The following is a 16,554-nucleotide window of genomic DNA, read 5'->3' as shown; positions in this document are numbered from 1 at the left end:
CCATGTTGGCCAGGCTGGTCTCGAACGCCTGACCTTGTGATGCACCCATCTCGACCTCCCAAAGTGCTGGGATTACAGGCGTGAGCCCCTGTGCCCAGCCAGGAATCACTATTAGAAGAACCCTCCAAGAACTCCAAGAACACTGGAAGAAAATATAAGAAATAACCTTTCAGGAGATACTATTCATCTTTGACTATTTTATTTGCAAGAGATTTTGAGAAGGTCCAATACAGAAATAATGCACAAGTTTCTCTGTAAATGTATCAGTGAAAGGCAACAAATTCAGATTATAGAATGAAACCTCTCTAAACTCATAGTCCAGAAAAAGCCCAATCTGCTCTCCTGGTGCCAAATCCCATATACTGTAAGTATCAATCTGTTGCTAGAATTGCCAATATCCATTCTTTAGGAATGGTGCTGTGTAAGCCTTTCTGGGCAAAGATTCTTTACACACACCAAAGGACCACACAGCTGTGCCTCTACCTGCCAAAAATGCCTGCTGTATTAAATCCCTCAGATCCAGAACTGTGCAAAAAGTAAATGATTTGGCCAGGCACTGTGGCTCATGCTTGTAATCCTAGCATTTTGGGAGGCTGAGGCAGGCCAATGTCTTGACCTCAGGAGTTCAAGACCAGCCTGGGAAACATGTGGAAACCCCATCTCTACAAAATAGATAGATAGATGACAGATGACAGATGATTGATAGATAGATAGATAGATAGATAGATAGATAGATAGTTGGATTGATTTACCCAGGCTTGGTGGTGCATGCCTGTAGTCCCAGCTACTTGCAGAGCTGAGGCAGGAAGACCCCTTGAGGTCAGGAGGTCGAGGCTGCAGTTAGCTAAGATTGTGCCATGGCACTCCAGCCCGAGTGACAAAGTGAGATCCTGTCTCAAAAAAGAAAAAGGATTAATAAATGGTTTGATGTTACAAGCAAAATACTGTTTCTGCATCTCAAATATTATACTCTGTTTTCTGGGATAGTAAGTTTAGGGTGGGCAGTTTTAGGATCTAGTGTGAAATGTGCCTCAAATATGCTAATCATTTTGGGCAGACTTAAACATTGGACAGGCAGACTGCAACTCTCATTTTTTTTCTTTTTTTTTGGATACTGAGTCTTGCTCTGTCTCCCAGACTAGAGTGCAATGGTGCAATCTTGGCTCACTGCAACTTCAGCCTCCCAGGTTCAAGCGATTCTTCTGCCTCAGCCTTCTGAGCAGGTGAGATTACAGATGCCCATCACCACGCCTGACTGATTTTTGTATTTTTAGTAGAGATGAGGTTTCATCATGTTGGTCAGGCCGATCTCGAACTCCTGACCTCAGGTGACCCACCCGCCTCTGCCTCCCAAAGTGCTGAGATTACAGGCATGAGCCACCATGCCAGGCTCATTCTTCATTTCACAGGACAACACTTCAGGGGTCTTCAGATGTTCATACCTACTATGGATACTTTCGGTACTTCTCGGAACCCCTGGGTAATCTTGCAAATACTTCCCTGTTATTTCATAAAGCATTTTTGGAGGGTGAGGGACAGGGTCTTTCTGAATTGCCTAGGCTGGGTTCTAATACCTGTGCTCGAATGATCCTCCCACCTCAGCCTTCTGAGTAGCTGGGAATATGGTCACCCAACATCCTGCCCAGACACAAAGCATATTTTTTAATGTGAAAATATGGTCTGGAACTTGGCTTTTGTTTGCAGTTGGTTGGGGATTTTCATTGTTTTGTTTTGTTTTGTTTTTTCCAACATCCTTCTCTTCACTAAGAAGCCTGGTACAAATTACAATGTGCTCTTTTCTCAAGAAATACTTTAATTGTTCAAATTCAGAGAATATGTCCCTCCTCCACTCTTCAACCTTCCCTATCACTTCAAAAGGTTCTGAAATGTGCATTTCACACCCCATTTCAGCAACTTCAGCTTGCTGTTTCAGAGGCTCAAAATGGCTTTTGAACTTCCTCCTGTGCATAGCTACAACTTGCTCGATGGTCATCAGAGGCTGATCCTGGTGGTGGGAGACCCTGCACGGAGGACACAAAGGCTCCAGGTCCTTCTCATGGAACAGGGCCAGGCTCTGATTGTGTCTCTCACACCGGGGCTCTTCTTCCTGCCCTTCCCTCTTGCTCCATGTGGTGGGAGGCTGCTGGGCAATATCAGTCATGGGCTGCAATTGGGTGTTGTTCTTGAGGTTCCCGTCAAGGCAGTGGTGGAGGCAGACGGGACAAGGGAGGACGTCCTGTAGGTCTTCCCAGCACCGGTGGATGCAGCAGCCACAGAAGCTGTGCCCACAGTGAGTGGTCACTGGGTCTGTCAGGTAATCCAGGCAGATGGGACAATTGGCCTCAACTTGTAGCTCAGTCAGGGAGGCTGCAAAGGCCATTGTGCCATGAGAGTTTCTGTCAGAGGAATCTCCCTTTAGAAAGCCTTGTTCCCCTGCAGCCAAAAGAAATCCGAAGTTGATGACTCCTCAATTCTCCTTCTCCTTCCTGAAAGTCAGTAGCCCTGCCTTATCCACAGAGGATATGTCTCAAGACACTCAAACTGAGGATAGTACCAAATCCTGCATATGCACACTATGATTTTCCCTATTCACATGGAAAAAGTTCAGCTGGAAACGGTGGCTCATGCCTGTAATCCCAGCACATTGGAAGGCCGAGGCGGGTGGATCACCTGAGGTCAGGAGTTCGAGACCAGCCTGGCCAACGTGGTAAAACCCCATCTCTACTAAAAATACAAAAATTAGCTGGGTGTGGTGGTACATGCCTGTAATCCCAGCTACTAGGGGAGCTGAGGCAGGAGGATCACTTGAACCTGGGAGGCAGAGTTTACAGTAAGCTGAGATCGTGCCACTGCACTCCAGCCTGGGCAACATAGCAAGACTCCATCTCAAAAAAAAATAATACAAAAATTAGCCGGGCGTGGTGGCGGACACCTGTAATCCCAGCTACTCAGGAGGCTGAGGCAGGAGAGTCACTTGAATGTGGGAGGTGGAGTTTGTAGTGAGCTGAAATTGCGCCACCGCACTCCAGCTGGGCAGCAAACAGAGTGAGACTCTGTCTCAAAAAAGAAAAAGAAAAAGTTCAATTTATAAATTAAGCACAGTAAGAGCTTAGCAACAACAATAATAAAATAGAACAATATAAAAATACATTCAATAAAAGTGAGGTGTATGTGGTCTCTCTCTTTCTCTCCAAATCTCCTGTTGTACTGCAGATCTTAGCAACTTTAGTATATGAGTTTTTTCTTTCTTTATTAAAGAACTTTCATCTTTTAAAAGAAGTACTCTAAGGCTTCTCTTTGGTGTATACCAATTGCCAGCAACACTACTTTTGCACACTGGGGCCATTATTAAGTAAGATAAGGGTTACTTGAATCCAAGCGCTGTGATATTGTGACAGTTAGGAATCTCAATCTAACAGGTTGAGGTAGGTAGGAAGTGACTAGCGGGTGGGGAACGTCTACAGCATGGATACGCTGGACAAAGGGATGATTTTCTCTTGGGCAGCATGGAGCAGGATGGCAGGAAATTTCATCATGCTGCTCAAAAGTGACAAGCTGGCTGGGCGTGGTGACTCGTGTCTACAATCCCGGCACTTTTGGAGGCTGAGGCAGGAGTTCGAGACCAGTGTGGCCAATATGGTGAAACCCTGGCTCTACTAATAATACAAAAAAAAAAAAAGTGACAAGCCACTTAAAACTTATGTTATTTATTTAGGAATTTTCTATTTAGTATTTTCAGACCATGGTTGCCTCAGGTAACCGAAATCATGGAACGTGAAACGGATGAAACTGCAGACGGGGACTATCATACCTCTGAAGACAACGCCTCTGCAAAATCACTTTTGCCTCCTTCCCTGCAGGCTCTGAAGAAGCTTCAAGAGCCACTGACCCCAACCAATTATTGATCATCCTGTCACCTCCTCCTGTATTCAGCAGTCCACCCGAGTTGAAGGTTGGCTGTGGAGTCCTTTTGGTAAGAAAAGCACTCCAAGAGCAAGGTACTCGGTTATTTCTGTGGACAAGAATATAGCCCCAGTTTAAAGGGATGTTCAATCAAGCTGATTTTTTTCCTTCCTGACATGAACAGTACTTCAGGTTTTTCAAAAGATAAGAAAAGGTACTACTAAAGTTACATTTCACTAATAATTAAAATGATTTAGAAGACAAAACCATCACAACTTTACAACCCAAAATTTGTTAATAGCTTTAGGCAAATCACTGTGTCAACTAACGTGATAAAAAGTGAGTAAAACCGACATGGGGCTGGGTGCCGTTGCTCAAGTCTGTAATCCCAGCATTTTGGGAGGCTGCCACGAGGTCAGGAGATCAAGACCATCCTGGCCAACATGGTGAAACCCCAAATCTACTAAAATAGAAAAAATAAGTCTGGTGTGGTGGTATGCACCTGTAATCCCAGCTACTTGGGAGGCTGAGGCAGGAGAATCGCTTGAACCCAGGAGGCAGAGGTTGCAGTGAGCCGCGATTGTGCCACTGCACTCCAGCCTGGGTGACAGAGTGAGACTCTGTCTAAAAAAAAAAAAAAAAAAAAAAAACAGACATTATAGTCCTCCTGAAGAAAGCACACAACACTGAGAAACAGTTTCACTAAAAAAATTGAACTCATATGTAATGAAGCCTCTACGTCCAAGAACCTGTTTGAAGATATACAGGGACAGAGAAAACTGCTAAGGACCATTTCAGCAGTCATTTAGTAAAATCCAAACTCTTAGCAACTACAGGAATATCCACCATGTTTCTTCAACCAAGAAAAGCAAGAAAGTAAAAACATGCGGGAGGAACTTGGGGATCTACATAGATTTAAAAGTCAAACTAATCAATTACAAAATATTCACCTAACTTGGCTCTAATTTCAAGCACATGCTTTTATCAAATATTATAATTCAATTTGGAAAGGTAGATGTCTGTTGATTACACAAAAATTATTGTTAATAGTGCTCTCAATGTCTTTTAATGTAAAGATAAATATGAATATAGATTTTTCTTAATAATAGGAGTTTGGGCTGGGCGTGGTGGCTCATGCCTGTAATCCCAGCACTTTGGGAGGCCAAGGCGGGAGGATCACGAGGTCAAGAGATCGAGATCATCCTGGCCAACATGGTGAAACCCCGTCTCTACTAAAAATACAAAAATTAGTTGGACATGGATGGTGGCACGCGCCTGTGGTCCCAGCTACTCGGGAGGCTGAGGCAGGAGAATTGCTTGAACCTGGGAGGCGGAGGTTGCAATGAGCTGAGATCGTGCCACTGCACTCCAACCTGGTGCCTGGCGATAGAGTGAGATTCTGTCTCAAAATAATAATAATAATAATAATAACAACAACAACAATGGAGTTTGGTGTGGCACAGAATTCCAGATATTCCAAAGATGTTTTTTTGTTTCTCGTGTTTCTGCTGACTGTAATGATAGATATTCTGTTTATAGAGAACATCTTTGACAAAATTAGAGGGATCATAAATAAATTAGCATAAAGCCCCTTCCAAAAAGTGTTAGTCTTCAATTCCCGTGTGATATACAAAAGAACTTTCTCATAGAAGACTTAAGAGTAAAAAGTGAACTGCACAAGTTTATGTGTACATATATATGTTAATATGATACCATAAGAAAAATTTTAATTTTTATTAAGTAAAATATGTAAATATATATTGATAGGTAATATATACATATCATATAATGTATTTACATCTATACATATCATGGTACAATAAAATGTTTATAATTAAATATATTAAATTTTAACTATATATTAAAATATATACATTTCTAAGGAACATAAATATTGCTAAAAAATAAAATAAATGAGCCAGCAAGGTTCTTTTCCATGTGGCTACCCCCAGCTTAGATCCTGCCCAAAGCTCCACGCCTTTCACTGAGTCTCCCTTCCCAGTACTGAGATATTCTGTTCCTAGTAGAGGCTCAGAGATGCCCTGTGTGCACCTGTGAGCTCCTCCTGTCCTTGCATAACAGATTCGTGGTCCTCTATCCAAAGCAGGAACACAACACAATCGAGCTTTTCTGTTTCTGTTTTGAGTCAGTCTTGCTCTGTCACTTGGACTGGTCTTGAATTCCCAGCCTCAAGCGATCTTCTCCATTCATTCTTCCAAAGTGCTGGGCTTACTGGCCCCATTCACCCTTAAACCTTCAGAGTTTCCTTTTCTTTGTCTCATTGGTCAGACTCCAGATGCAATCAGCATCTTCAGGACCACAGCATTAATCACTCTCTCTGATTGCATCTTGTGCACCAAGATGTGAAGATTTCACTCATTGTCCCCTGTTCCTACTTCCCTCTATTCCATCAGATATCAGACTTCATCATAGGAAGGTATTTTTCTGGAAAGGTAGCCCTAAGTTGTTTAAATTAATTATTTATTTTTATTTATTTATTTTGAGACGAAGTCTTGCTCTGTCTCCCAGGTTGGAGTGCAGTGGTGCCATCTCAGCTCACAGCAACCTCCGCCTCCCAGCTTCAAGTGAGTCTTCTGCCTCAGCCTGTCGAGTAGCTGGGATTACAGACATGCACCACCATGCCAGGCTAATTTTTTGTATTTTTAGTAGACACGGAGTTTCGCCACGTTGTCCAGGCTGGCCTCGAACTCGTGACCTCAGGTGATCCGCCCTCCTCAGCCTCTCAAAGTGCTGGAATTACAGGCGTGAGCCACCGCACCCAGCCAAGTAGCTCTAAGTTTTAAACAGAAAAGTGCTATGCCAGTTCTATGATTTCTTCTGCAAATATTAGCCTCTTACAGTGCCTCGTTTACCAAACCGTAAGACTTAAGAGGATCCTCAATTACTAATCCTTCGGCCCTGAAGATTTTCCTGGTGGGGGCCGGGCGCCATTGCTCACGCCTGTAATCCCAGCACTTTGGGAGGCCGAGGTGGGTGGATGACGAGGTCAAGAGATCGAGACCATCCTGGCCAACATGGTGAACCCCTTCTCTACTAAAAACACACAAAAAAATTAGCTGGGCATGATGGTGCGCACCTGTAATCCCAGCTACTCAGGAGGCTGAGGCAGGAGAATTGTTTGAACCCAGGAGGCGGAGGTTGCAGTGAGCCGAGGTCGTGCCACTGCACTCCAGCCTGGTGAAAGGGCGGGACTCCGTCTAAAAATAAAATAAAATAAAAAATGGAAAGATTTTACTGGCTCTCTGGTTGAGAGGCTACGCAGCAGAGGAGGTGGACGACGTGGTGGTAAAGCTTCCAAAACCAGCTCGCAGTTAGTATAGCCTCGTTTTACGCTGACCTTCAAGCTACTCATAGGAACCGGGAGCGGTGGCTCGCGCCTGTAATCATAGCACTTTGGAAGGCCCAGGCAAGGGGATCGCTTGAGCTCTTGAGTTCGAGACCAGCCGAGGCAATATGGCGAAACATGGTCTCTACCAGCAGGTGGGGTGGCGCGCGCCTGTAACCGCAGCCGCTCAGGAGGCTAAGGCGGCAGGATCGCTTGAGCCCGGATGGTCAAGGTTACAGTGAGGCGAGACCGCGCCGGACCCAATCTCAAAAAAAAAGAAAACACAAAAAGTAGCTCATAGGAATGAAAAATCTGAAAAGGTGGCCGTTGGGATCTAAATGACCCGCTGAAGCCCTCAGGGACCCACTACTGAGGGAGCCGCCCCAGGCTCTGCTCAGAATCTTCCCACACACACACCCCCCCGCCCCCCGCCCCCCAGGGGCATTGAGCATGCGCAGACCCTTCCCTCCCACTTCCGGTGGAGCAGCTAACCACCGCGCGCGTCGAGTGTGCGCCTAAAACTCGAAAACCAGGGCGTTCTGGGTTGAGTGGGGGTTTCTGTTCTGCGCCCCGCGGGGTTCCGTGGGTTCTGCACAGCATCAGGCCTGAGCCGCCGGTCCAGCTGCTCCAGGTAAGCCCGGAGGGCCGCAGGAAAGGCCCAGCAGGGCCTGGCGGAAGGATTACTTCACCTGGCAGGGGCTTCCTGAGTATCTGCTGTGCCCAAACCTCGGGGTCGCGACCCGTCCACGGCTGGTCGTCTCAGACCGTGGATCCTTTTGGTTGTTGTTGTTGTTGTTGTTTGAGATGGAGTCTCGCTCTTGTTGCCCAGGCTGAAGTGCAGGGGCGCAATCTCGGCTCACTGTAACCTCCGGCTCCCGGGTTCCAGCGATTCTGCTGCCTCAGCCTCCCGAGTAGCTGGGATTACAGGCGCTCGCCACCACACCTGGCTAATTTTTGTATTTTTAGTAGAGACGGGGTTTCACCATGTTGGCCCCGCTGGTGTCGAACTCCCGACCACAGGTGATCCACCCGCCTAGGCCTCCCAAAGTGCTGAGATTACAGGCGTGAGCCACCGCGCCCCGCCGAATCCTGTTTTAAGAAGCGCAAGAACCCGCTCAGGCAGTGGGACCCAGATGATTGAATTTTGGAGAAGATTCTGGTGCGAGTGTTAAGCTCCCACCCTACAGCGCCAACGCTTCGCTGGAGGATTTAGTGTTCTGTCCTCACAAGTATTTGGCTGTTAGGAAACTGCTACGGATGAGAAGGTTTAGGCTCAGTTACACTTCGTATCGTCTAAAATATAGAGGTTGAATCTTGAGATCAGGGAATCTCCCACAGGTTTGATTTATTAGCCGAATATTCATTGAGCCCACACTATGGACCATCACAAGAATCAGAGTAGGAGCTGGGCATGGTGGGTCATATCTGTAACCCCCCAACACGTAGAGGCCAATGTGGGAGGATGCTTGAACCCAGTTCTAGCTCAGGCTGGTGCCTGGGCAACATAATGAGACCCCTGTCTCTACTAAAAAAATCCGGGCATGGGCACCTGCCTATGGTCCCAGCTACTCGGGAGACTGAGGTTCGAGGATTGCTTGAGCCCAGGAGGCAGAGATTGCAGTGACCCGAAATCAAGCCACTGAACTCCAGCCTGGGCGACAGTGAGATCCTGTTTCAAATAAAATAAATAAATAGGCCGGGCAAGGTGGCTCACACTTGTAATCCCAGCACTTTGGAAGGCCGAGGTGGGCGGATCATGAGGTCAGGAGTTCCAGACCAGCCTGACCAATATGGTGAAACCCTGTCTCTACTAAAAGTACAAAAATCAGTTGGACGTGATGGTGTGTGCCTGTAATCCCAGCTGCTCCGGAAGCTGAGGCAGGAGAATTGCTTGAACCCGGAAGGCGGAGGTTGCAGTGAGCCGTGATCACGTCATAGTGCTACAGCCTGGGCAACAGATGGAGACTCTGTCACACAGAAGTAAATAAAGTAATAGAGGTTGAATTATTTTTTAATTTGACAAGATCTCAAGCAGTGGAGATTGAATCTTGAGAGTAGGGAATCTACCACAGGTTTGATTTATTAGCCTAATAATTATTGAGCACACACTGTACACCAGCGTAAGAATCACCGTTGGTAATTCAGTTTTGAGGAAAATAAGGAAGAATTCAGACCATGAACAGTACTCTCCAGTGTCCTTAACCAAAGGTTGACAAAAATAAATATAAAAATCTCAACTGTAATCTGCAGTATGATGGATATGTGGAACCAGGAAAGAGTAGAGTCCAGATGTTGGTGAGTCTTGTAATACTTGCTAGTAAGAAAAGCCGTTCCATTGGAAATAGGACAGTTATAGGATTAGATTTGTGTTTGGAAACTATAGAATTATGGAATCAGTAGAGAGGATAGAGCGTGTCAAAAATAAAGCCAGACACTGGGTAGTCATAAGGACAGATTTTTATCAGTAATATACTATTGCAATAGGGAGAATTCAGCATTCAGAATTCAACTGTCATTTGTACAGAGGTGACCATGTCCTTTAAATGGGAACTGAGGAAATGAAGGTAGAGAGTAGGGGCTCAGTTGAGTCAGAGAGGTGAAAAATTACAAAAAGTGGGAAAGGGGTGGTTGGGTGAAACACACCTGGGTTTGCTCACTGGCACTTACGGAAGTCAGGCCCCAAATCTGCCATAGATGCTGGGAGACAGGGGCCCTGTCTTCAGGCATGAGATGGTTACTATAGTGCGCTAATGTTTATAGCCTGGACTGGAGAATGGCTTACAATGCTGTTCTTTTCACTTCGTGGCCTAAGTCTGTAAGATGTGTTAGGGGAAGCTGGAGTGTATGGGGAAGGACCGACTCTTGAGTTCCAGGATCTACGCAGGAATGTTCCCTGCACCTTATTATTTTAAATGAAATACTCCCCCCCCTTTTTTTTTTTTAACAGCAATGTACTTCTTTCTTATGATTTCAGAAATTCCAGTTGTATTTTGCAACATATTGGCTATATAGCTTTGTTCAGAATTCTTAAAACTTCTTCTTCAAATTTACCCAGCCCCAAAGCACCCATTAAACATGGTGTTTTGAAACAAGGACTAGGAGCCTATGCAATGACATTGTTATTTATGAAAAAGTTAAATTGGAAGGTGGGAAGAGTTAAAGGATACATTATTATTTTAATTCCTTATCAAAATTGGAATGTACATGAAATTTTCTGCCCAGCTACTGCTAGGAGCAGTTAACACCTTTTCTAATTAGGACCAGTGAGTGATATAGTAGCTTTTAGACCAAAATAGTACTATACACCACAGTAAATAGCACTATATACTACAGTACAGTAGTTCATGACGTAAAAGTAGGTAGTTGGGCTAGATTTCTAAATGCTCTTTTCACTTGGAAATTTTATAAGATTTCATAATAGTATCTGTGTCAGTATCCCCAAGACCACCCCCAGGTTTGGTGATTTGCTAAATGATCACAGGACTCAGCTTAGTATTATTTGAGGTTATGACTTTATTTTTTTGAGATGACATCTCTGTCATCCAGACCGGAGTACAATGGCACAATCATGGCTCACTGAAGCCTTGAACTCCTGGGCTCAAGGAATCCTCTCACCTCAGCTTTTCGAGTGCTGGGACTATAGGCACATGCTACCATGCCTGGCTGATTTTTAAAACAATTTGTAGTGATGAACTTTTGTCCTGTTGCCCAGACGGTCTTGAATGTCTGGCCTCAATTGATCCTTCTGCCCTCAGCCTCCCAAAGTGCTGGGATTACAGATGCTAGCCGCCACACATGGCCAACAAGTATGGTTTATTATAGTGAAAGGATACAAAGCAAAATCAGCAAAGGGAAACGGCGTGTGGGATGAAGTCTGGATGAAACCAAGCATAAGTTTCCAAAAGTCCTCTCTACTTGAAGTCACACAGGACCTGCTTGATTTCTTTGGAGATAAAGTGATACAGGAGTGAACTGTTGTCTACCAAGGATGCTCTTTAAGATTTGTCTTTCCAGGGTTTTATTTGAGAAGAGGTCATGCAGGCACCTCTACCTAGCTTATATGAAAATTCTAGTTTCTCAGAAGGAAAGCAGCTATTCACCATAAACCTCATTGTTTGTATAAACACTGTAGGTGTAGTGAGCCATTCTTTTGCGGGAATGGCAGGACCTATTTCCTCATAAGTTCCTCATAAATTCTGGAAATCAAAGTTGCCAAGTAGCAGCCTTGCAAGCAGCCTTATAAGGGTGGCAGTCTTAGGCCTGCTGTGCTCACTGTTTCGCACAATACCACTTGGTGAGCATCTGTTCTGGGTCAGGCACTGTAACATCCTTACCTGTCTTTTTTCATTTAATGCTTTCAGCTTGCTGAAGTAGAAACAAACTCAGAGAAATTAAGTTAGTTGGTCAATGATCTAGGTAAGTGAATGTGGAAGTGAAACACTCATCCCTTTAGAGACCACTATCTAATAATTCCTGTGGTATCTGTTTACATCATCTTACGTGGTTTTTTAAAAAGTTTAAAAATCTTAATTTTCCCCTCATTAGATTATTTGATATAGTTAACAATTTATGGATGTCCATCGGGTGGATTAAACAGAACACTATATGAAGCTTTTTAATAAAGGTTTTGAATGCTATGCACTAATGTGAATATGAAGAAAAAATAGTGCGCTTAGGCTGGGTGTGGTGGCTCACACCTGTAATCCCAGCACTTTCAGAGGCCAAGGCCAGCTGATCACTTGAGGTCAGGAGTTCAAGACCAGCCTGGCCAACATGGTGAAACCCCATCTCTACTAAAAATACAATAATTAGCCAGGCGTGGTGGTGGGTACCCGTAATCCCAGCTACTAGGGAGGCTGAGGCAGGATAATTGCTTGAACCCAGGAGGCGGAGGCTGCAGTGAGCTGATACTATGCCATTGCACTCCAGCCTGGAATACAAGAGTGAGACTCTATCTCAAAAAAAAAAAAGAAAGGAAAAAACGCCAGGAGTGGTGGCATGTAGGCATGTGCCTGTAGTCCCAGCTATTTGGGAGGCTGAAGCAGGAGAATCTCTTGAACCCAGGAGGCAGAGGCTGCAGTGAGCCAAGACTGTACCATTGCACTCCAGCGAGGGCAACAAGAGTGAAACTCTGTCTAAAAAAGAAAAAAAAAGATAGTGTGCTTAATGATTTAGTATCACACCACTAGTTACACCAGTTAGTATTAGGACTTTGGATAAGCATATCAAATCTTTTTTTTGTTTGTTTGTTTGTTTGAGACGAGTTTTACTCTTCTTGCCCAGGCTGCAGTGCAATGGCATGATCTCGGCTCACTGCAACCTCCACCTCCTGGATTCAAGCGATTCTCCTGTGTCAGAGTCCTAAGTAGCTGAGATTACAGGCACCCGGCTAATTTTTTTACTTTTAGTAGAGACAGGGTTTTTTCATGTTAGCCAGGTTGGTCTTGAACTCCTGACCTCAGGTGATCCACCCACCTCGGCCTCCCAAAGTGCTGGGATTATAGGCGTCAACTATCATGCCCAATCAAATCATACATTTAAATTCCATGCCTGTCGGGTGTTGAACAATGAGAACACATGGACACAGGGAGGGGAGCATCACACACTGTGAGCAGGGGAAATAGGGGAGGGACAGTAGGGGGTGGGGAGTTGGGGAGGGATAACATGGGGAGAAATGCCAGATATAGGTGATGGAGAGGAAGGCAGCAAACCACACTGCCATGTGTGTACCTATGCAACAATCTTACATGTTCTTCACATGTACCCCAAAACCTAAAATGCAATAAAAATAAATAAATAAATAAATAATGCCATGCCTGTAATTGAGGATAATAACCAAACCATCAGGGTTTGGGATTTTGCCTTACTTGCAAGGTATTAAGTTATCCTGTTAATATTTTAATGGATACTGCCAGAAGACATAACAGTCTTGGATTGGAGACAAAGAACTTTATTACTTCTGACACAGCCAGCAGCATGAGCATCATGTTGGTGTTGGTTCTCCAGGCCTCCCAAGTCCCACAGAGGTGGTGCAAAGGGACCATGGTAGATGTCACCCACAACATGGGTTTGCATCATAGCCAGTGAACCCTGAGCTTGGGAATCCATTTTAGCAAACCTGTTCTTTGTCCCAAATTGATGCTTACATCTCCTTTCAAAGATGCTTCCTGCAAACACAACCATGAGAAATATCCTGGATAGAGTGGTCATAGTGGAATTTTGGCCTATCCAGAAGATCAGAGAGGGACACTCAGGGCCTATGACAGATCTCCTGAATTGTTGTGAGAGTTTAATTAAGGAGATCGGTTATTGTGTGGAAAGCACTGTTCCTGACACATAGTAAACCTTACCAGAGAAGGTGACTTTTGAGCTGTTTCCAAACATCCTGAGAGATCAATCTTTGGGAAAAGGTGAGGAAAGGATCCTCTCAGTAAAGGAAATAGTGTTTGCAAAGATGAGAGATTTACATAGGATAGTTAAACAAATTCTGAACCCTACTAGATCAGAGGAAGATCAGAGGAAGATCAGAGCTGTGAGTCAGTGTATGTTAGAGAATGCACCTTCCCCAGTCCATTTCTTCCAGCCACTGTCATCCACGTGAGTGCTCTTAAATCGCTGTGCTGTGTCATTGCACACTGACATAGCACATCACGTGGAGCTCAGTGTGCAATGACATAGCACAGCGATTTAAGAACAATCACGTGGATGACAGTAGCTGGAAGATCTGGTAAGTAATTTAGAGTCAAGGGGAAAAGGAATGAATTTACCTATAGACTGGGATTACTTGCAGGTATATCTAGGAAGGCAGGACAAGTTCAACCCAACTACTTTTCAAAGTTCCTTCGAGACTGAAAGCCTGATGTAGCTATGTGTTCTGCTGAAGTGTGTTGGATTGAAATAGGTGAGGAATGGAATGGACTGGATGTTAAAATACATGATAACTACATATAACCTGTTTCATTAATTCTTTTATTTAATTAATTATTATTATTATTGTTGTTTTTTGAGACACGGTCTGTCACCCAGGCTGGAGTGCACTGCTGCAATCTCGGTTCACTGCAACCTGGCCTCCTGGATTCAAGATTCTCCCACCTCAGGCTCCCAAGTAGCTGGGAGTACAGGCGAGCACCACCATGCCCAGATAATTTTTGTATTTTTAGTAGAGATGGGGTCTCACCGTGTTAGCCAGGCTGGTCTCGAGCTCTTGACCTCCAGTGATCCGCCTGCCTTGGCCTCCCAAAGTGCTAGGATTACAGGCGCAAGCCACCATGCCCAGCTCCTGTTTCATTAGTTTGAAGATGAATGATTTTATTCATTTTAGAATAATTCCAAAATGGATGGAGTGTGGTGGGGCTCTCTTAATTTTGAACAGTCTCCCAACCTAAATTTTATCTTTTATAGCATTGACATTATTTTCTATTTGTATTAGTTTTGGGACTTTATTCATTCATGTATCCATTTGTTCATGATTCACTTTTTTGAAGGTCTTTATTGATCTTCTACTACCTCCCCATGAATAAAATAGACTAAGTACCTACTTCCAGTCTATCTCATTCACCAGCTAAGGCCAAAAGAAAAACAATCTCAGATTATGACTGAGTTCTATGAAAGTAAAGAAATGGGCTAGTGAGAGACTAGAGGGTGGGTGGGAGGCAGTCAGATTGAGGAGCAGCAGATAGGATGTGTGAGGTGACCCGAAGGAAAAGAGAAGTGTTTATAAGGATCGTGACCCCTTCGCCAGTAAGTATTTAAAGTATATATTTCCTAAGAATCAGAACATTTTCTTTTGTAGCTATGGTACAGTTAGGAAATTCAGGAAGCTTAACTTTGACGTGTTACTAATATCTAACAAATAGTCCACCATTTTTTCACTTTGTACTGTACTATCTACTTTATTGCAACTTATTTTTCCCAATCTAGAATCCAACCTAAGAGAATGATTTACTTTTTTTTTTCCTCATACATAAGGAAACAGGCTGGGTGTAGTGGCTCACACCTATAATCCCATCACTTTAAGAGGCCAAAGTGGGAGGATTGTTCAAAACCACCCTGGCCAACATAGAGAGACCCCATCTCTACAAAATAGTTTAAAAATTAGACAGGCCTGGTGGCACAAGCTTGTGTTCCCAGTTACTCTGGAGGCTGAGGCTGCAGAGATCCATGGCCGTACAGCTGCACTCTAGCCTGGGTGACGCAAGACCCTGTCTCAAAAAAAAAAAAGAACAATTGCCGCTTTTTCTCCCAGCACTGTTGTCATTTGTGCTGTTAAGTACCATTTTCATGTTGAATCTTGTATGAGTTGGATTTCTTCATAGTTTCCAGTTTCCTTGTGATTAGAATCAGATATATTTTATATCTGATATATTTATGTTATATATAAATATATTAACATATACTTGTATATTTATGTAATATATTTTATCTGATTCTAATCACAAGGAAACAATGAAGAATCATTGTTTTATATATATATATACACACACACACACACACACACACAAACACATACATACATATATATATATTTTTTTTACTATTCACTAATTTTTTTTATTAGGGCGAGTGTATGTTCTGTAATGTATTTCACTTGCAAGCATGAAAGATGAGGTCTCTCTGTCTCTCTACACTGGCGCTCCTGGGGTCTGATCACAATATGCCACCACAGTGGGGGCAAATCACCTTCCTTTCGGGCAGGAGGCAAAGCTTTAGTCAGAGGACCACCAGGTGGCGGTTCCTCCTCCAGCTGTTTATTTAATCTCTTTCCCAGCTTTCTCCCCGCAGTTTCTTCCCCTTTTCTCTCTTGGCAAAGTAATCAGGATACATTGCCTTCTGGGAAGGATGCCAGGTATCCAAGCAGTTTTCTGAAACCTTGTAACACTCGTATCTCTCGTATGAGGTACCCCCAGGAGAGTCAGAGAAGATGTATGGCTGTGGATGCTGACGGTACCAGAAATCTTCCTCAGCCTCCCTCAGCAGCTGGATGGCCTTTGTCATATCCTTTTCATTCTTATGTTCTTCAAACCGGGCTCTCATCAACCAAGCATAGTATCGGTATTTGTCCCTTGAACACACCATGACTCGAGGTGGCTCAGCGCCCGCTTATAAAACCACAACACCTTCTGCTGATGAGTCAGGTAGGCTGCCGGCGCAGAGAACGCCATGGCGGCGCTATACATATATTTTTATATATAATTCTGTATTATAGGTCAGGCTCGGTGGTGGCACACACCAGTATTCCCAGCGCTTTGGGAGGCTGAGGCAGATGGATCACATGAGGTCAGGAGTTCGAGACCAGCCTGGCCAAC

The 16,554-nt window shown here is 44.2% G+C and overlaps 1 pseudogene; it reads right to left on the bottom strand.

The window, feature by feature from the left end:
* Positions 1–3,929: 3,929 nt before the first annotated feature.
* On the bottom strand, positions 3,930–16,410 carry LOC135277819 (uncharacterized; annotated as a pseudogene).
* Positions 16,411–16,554: the final 144 nt, after the last annotated feature.

Source organism: Aotus nancymaae, unplaced genomic scaffold, assembly GCF_030222135.1.
Source record: "Aotus nancymaae isolate 86718 unplaced genomic scaffold, 86718_ANA_hifiasm-v0.15.2.pri h1tg000033l, whole genome shotgun sequence".
Classification (NCBI taxonomy): Eukaryota; Metazoa; Chordata; class Mammalia; order Primates; family Aotidae; genus Aotus; species Aotus nancymaae.
The sequence above is the reverse complement of the archived record's forward strand: the minus strand, read 5'-3'. Positions and strand labels throughout refer to the sequence as shown.